General features: G+C 42.2%; 1 pseudogene; it reads left to right on the top strand.

The window, feature by feature from the left end:
* Positions 1-2,934: 2,934 nt before the first annotated feature.
* LOC116556538 lies at positions 2,935-3,570 on the top strand (annotated as a pseudogene).
* Positions 3,571-5,654: the final 2,084 nt, after the last annotated feature.

Genomic DNA, 5,654 nt, shown 5'->3' with positions numbered 1-5,654 from the left:
CCTTTGCCTAAAACAGAATTTTTTTGCACTGTATGTTGCCTGGGCAGACGTTCTCTTCAGTAGGGTGGGGACAAAAGGAGCTCTTATTTTTTTTAGCTGAAGTATAATTGATATAAAACATATAGTTCATTTTTTTTTTTTTTTTTTGGTGGAGAAACAGAGTTTTAGTCTGTCACCCAGGGTTGAGTCCAGTGGTGTGAACACAGCTCACGCAGCCTTGACCTCCCAGGTTCAATTGATCCTCCCACCTCAGCCTCCCAAGTAGCTGAGACCACAGGTGCATGCCACCATGCCTGGATAATTTTTGTATTTTTTGTAGAGATGGGGTTTCACCTTGTTGCCCAGGTTGGTCTCAAACTCCTGACCTCAGGTGATCCGCCCACCTCAGCCTCCCAAAGTGCTAGGATTACAGGCATGAGCCACTGCGCCCAGCCTACATAGATCTTAAGTACACAGTTCTATGGGTCTTGGCAATTATGTACTTGTGTAACCAATACCCAAATCATGACATAGAATATTTCATTTTGTGTTTTCTAAGACAGAGTCTTGCTCTGTTGCCCAGGATGGAGTGCAGCAGCACCATCATAGCCCACTGCAACCTCTGCCTCCTGAACTCAAGCAATCTTCCCACCTCAGCCTCCAGAGTAGCTGAGGCTACAGATGCATACCACCACGCCTGGGTAATTTTTTGTATTTTTTGTAGAGACAAATTTCACCATGTTGCCCAAACTCCTGGGCTCAAGCATTCCACCACTTTGGCCTCCTAAAGTGCTAGGATTACAGGCGTGAACCACAGGGCCAGGCCAACATAGAATATTTCTTCCATCTTGGAGGCCCCTTTTGCCTCTTTCCAGTCAATCCCCATGCACCTACCCTCCCCACCCCTGTAAGTCCCTCCAACCACTTTCTGGATTTTATCACTATAGGTTAGTTTTGCTTATTCTAGAATTTCACTTACATGGACTCTGACAGAATGGCTTTTTTCACTCAACATGATGTTTCTGAGACTCTTTCATGTTGTTGCATGTGTCCTGTTTATTTCCTTTTTATTAGTAGTATTCTCTATTGTATTGATATACTGCTATTTGATTATTAATTCTCCTGCAGATGGATATCTGAGTTGTTTCCAGTTTGGGGCTCTTAGGAAGAAAGTTGCTAATGAACATTATTTTTTTGAGACAGAGTCTCACTCTGTCAGCCAGGCTGGAGTGCACTGGCGCAATCTTGGCTCACTGCAACCTCCGCCTCCTGGGTTCAAGCAGTTCTCTGCCTCAGCCTCCCGAGTAGCTGGGATTACAGGCGCCCGCCACCATGCCTAGCTAATATTTTTGTATTTTTAGTAGAGACAGGGTTTTACCATCTTGGCCAGGCTGGTCTTTAATGCCTGACCTCAGGTGATCTGTCCACCTCAGCCTCCCAAAGTGTTGGAATTACAGGCATGCGCCACCACGCCCAGTGCTAATGAACATTTTTGTGCGGGTTTTTTTTTTTTATAAGTGGTTTCATGACTCATGGGAAAATACCTAGGCATGGGATTCATGAGTCCTAGGGTAGGTGTATGTATAACTTTATAAGGAACTGACAAAAAGTTCTCCAAAATTGTTGTACCTTTTTTTTTTTTTTTTTTTTTTTGAGACGGAGTCTTGCTCTGTCGCCCAGGTTGGAGTGCAGTGGCATGATCTCAGCTCACTGCAACAACCTCCACCTCCTGGCTTCAAGTGATTCTCCTGCCTCAGCTGGGATTACAGGCGCCCACCACCATGCCTGGCTAATTTTTGTATTTTTAGTAGAGACAGGGTTTTGCCATGTTGGCCAGGCTGGTCTCAAACTCCTGACCTCAGGTGATCCGTGTTGTAACATTTTACACTCCTACCAGCAATTCAAGAAAGCTCTAGTTGCTCCACATCCTTGGCATTGTTGGCTTTTCAAAATTTTAGGCACATAGTGGTATCTCCACTGGGTCTTAAGTCAACCTCTGTGATGACTAACAATGATGAGCACTGTTACATTTGCTTCTTGGACATTACTATGTCTTCTTTCATAAAGTGTCTGTTTTTAATGCCTTCTATATGCCTTTTTTTACAGCCTGCTTTAATTTCCCTTAAAGAAGTAGTTATCTAAGTTTGCTGCCTGGAAGAGTTCTATAATGAAACAGATCAAGCAATACATTTAGCCAAAATAGCTTTCTATGCTGGTCCAGTTTCACTGTTATGAAGCAAATAAGCTTACGCACATAAATTGGTATAACCTTCCCAAGGTAAAATGCTGACTCTAGCGTTTCACTTCCCACTTTGGGATATGTATGTACTTTAAGCAGTTTCACCACAAACATGACAACTGGAGACTATGGTCTATTATAAATAATGTTTCAAAAAAACCAATGTATTTGCTTTTAAATGAACACTGGCTGGGGAAACATTGAAAGTTATTAGTATTTCTATTCTCACAAAATGAGGCTGAGGCAACAAGCATAATTAATAATTAATAATAAATGAGTCTTAAAATACTTTAGAATGATTGGCATAAAATATACTGTAAGATCTTATTAAAATATGAATGAGAAAGCTTCATTTTCACCTACTACAAATGTTTCAATTAAGAACTAAAATCTTACAGAGAGGAAGTCATGGTCTTATCAGGTAGGTTTATAGCAGTTCATCTAACTTTCATGTTGGCTATCACTCGTGGCACCAGATTCATCTTCGTACTTACGGATTAATCAGTTTGAATGCTTGATTGATTATTCCATCTTTGCTGGTGAAGACTTATTAAACATCACTTTTATAGGCTGTAAGGAACTTAATATTACTGAATGTAATCATAAATGTGATGTTAGGGTGTGATACAATGGCCATCAGGTAAGTCTCATTCCACTTAAACTCGGCTGAAAAAACCGATCTCTCGAGATTTGGGTCTTTTCCTACGTTGGCGCTCACTAAGTAGAAAGCCATGTTCAGTTCCAGCGCCAAGATCGTGAAGCCCAATGGCGAGAAGCCAGACGAGTTCAAGTCCGGCATCTCCCAGGATCTTCTGGAGCTGGAGATGAACTCGGACCTCAAGGCTCAGCTCAGGGAGCTGAATATTACGGCAGCCAAGAAAATTGAAGTTGGTGGTGGCCAGAAAGCTATCACAATCTTTGTTCCTGTTCCTCAACTAAAATCTTTCCAGAAAATCCAAGTCCGGCTAGTACGCGAATTGGAGAAAAAGTTCAGTGGGAAGCATGTTGTCTTTATCGCTCCGAGGAAAATTCTGCCTAAGCCAACTTGAAAAAGCCGTACAAAAAATAAACAAAAGCGTCCCAGGAGCCGTACACTGACAGCTGTGCATGATGCAATCCTTGAGGACCTGGTCTTCCCACGTGAAATTGTGGGCAAGAGAATCGCGTGAAACTGGATGGCAGCCGGCTTATAAAGCTTCATTTGGACAAAGCACAGCAGAACAATGTGGGACACAAGGTTGAAACTTTTTCTGGTGTCTATAAGAAGCTCATGGGCAAGGATGTTAATTTTGAATTCCCAGAGTTTCAATTGTAAACAGAATGACTAAGTAAAAAATATATTCACAGTTAAAAAAAAAAAAAAAAACTCTCTTTTTTTGTTGTTGTTGTTTTGAGACGGTGTCTTGCTCTGTCGCCAGGCTGGACTGCAATGTCCCGAGCTCAGCTCACTGCAACCTCCGCCTCCCCAATTCTCTTGCCTCAGCCTCCTGAGTAGCTGGGACTACAGGCACACGCCACCACATCGGGCTAATTTTTATATTTTTTAGTAGAGACGGGGTTTCAGCATATTGGCCAGGATGGTCTCGATCTCTTGACCTCGTGATCTGCCCGCCTCGGCCTCGCAAAGTGCTGGGATTACATGCGTGAGCCACCGCACCCGGCCTAAAATAATCTCTTCTCCTGTCTCTATTGCATTATGCTCACATTACAGCATTTCAAAGTTTTCTGATTTTTGCCCACTGTTCTTATATTTGAACTTTTCTTTTCTGTGCTTATGAGTACTGATGTCAATTTGTTCCTAGTTCACAATAGCAAATTTCTTCATCTAGAGTATTTTAAGCATATTGTACTGAGTCACCTCAGCTAGAGCATCTCAAACCTTAATGTGCATAAGAATCACCTGGAGTTCTTGTTAAACTGCAAATTCTAATTCAGTAGGTTGGGGGTAGACCCTGATTCTGCATTTCTTACGCCCCCTGGGGGCACCCATTCCGCTCACCAGATATCCCATTTTAGTAGTAAGGGACTATGGAATAATCACTGTCACCATTTTCACTGACATTCAAATGTAATTTACCATTAAAACTTTTTTTTTTTTTTTTTTGAGACAGGGCCTTGCTCTGTCACACAGGCTAGAGTGCAGTGGTGAGATGTTTGCTCACTGCAGCCTCCACATCCTGGGCTCAAGTGATCCTCCCACCTCAGCCTCCTGGGTACCTGGATGCATGCTATTACACTCAGCTAATTTTTGTAATTCTTGGAGAGATTGGGTTTCCCCATGTTACTCAAGCTGGTCCCAAATTCCTGGGCTCAAGTGAATCACCAGCCTCGGCCTCCCAAAGTGCTGAAATTACAGGCATAAGCCACCATGCCGGGGCAAAACATTTTTACTGACACACAACAATTTCACTTATTTATGGGGTGAGTCCACGGGATATTTTGATGTATGCATACAATGTGTAATGATCAAATCATGGAATTTAGGATATCTATCACCTTAAATACGTATCATTTCTTTGGGAACATTTCAAATCTCTTCTAGCTATTTTGAAATATAACAAATTTAACTGTATTAGGCTGTTCTTGCATTGCTATAAAGAAATACATGAGACTAGGAAAAGAGGTTTAATTGGCTCACAGTTTTGCAGGCTGTACAGGAAGCATGGTGCTGGCATCTGCTCAGCTTCCAGTGAAGCCTCAGGGAGCTTTCAATCATGGCAGACAGCGAAAAGGGAACAAGCATGTCACATGGCAAAAACAGGAGCAAGCAAGAGAGAGTTAGAAGAGAGTTGCCACATGCCTTTAAACAACTAGATCTCAGGTGAACTCAGAGCAAGAGCTCATGTATCATGAAAGGGATGGCTTAAGCCATTTTCATAAGGGATCCACCCCCATGATCCAATCACCACTCACCAGGCCCCACTTCCAGCACTGGGGATTACAATTTCACATGAGATTTGTGTGGGGACAATTATCCACACTATATCATTAACTGTAGTTGCCCTGCTGTGCTATGGAACACTACAACATATTCATACAATATGAACATATAATATATGAATATGTTCATATTCATATTCCAGAATATATTCATTCTATCTAACTGCATTACAAGTTTTTAGCTACACAAATATTGCATCATGGCAAGTGATGTACTTTGCCTGCCTAACTGCCATCTCATCCCCACCTCCTCCACAAACCTTCTGCTTATTGATAAAACTCCCATTTTATTTGGGGAACAATCTGACATTAGCTATTATGCTCCTCTTTGCCAAATATCCTCTTTCCCAGACCCCCTGCATGAGCAATGGCCATGTTATCCAACACTGGCCCACAAGATGAAGGGAAGAAGTCTCCTAGGAGGCTTCTGGGAAAGCTTTAATTTTCCTGCTGAAAGAGACTGTGATGCAAGAAACACCCACACACACACCTTTTT

This window comes from Sapajus apella, unplaced genomic scaffold (genome assembly GCF_009761245.1).
Source record: "Sapajus apella isolate SASKATOON/1434 unplaced genomic scaffold, GSC_monkey_1.0 scaffold17, whole genome shotgun sequence".
Classification (NCBI taxonomy): Eukaryota; Metazoa; Chordata; class Mammalia; order Primates; family Cebidae; genus Sapajus; species Sapajus apella.
The sequence above is the reverse complement of the archived record's forward strand: the minus strand, read 5'-3'. Positions and strand labels throughout refer to the sequence as shown.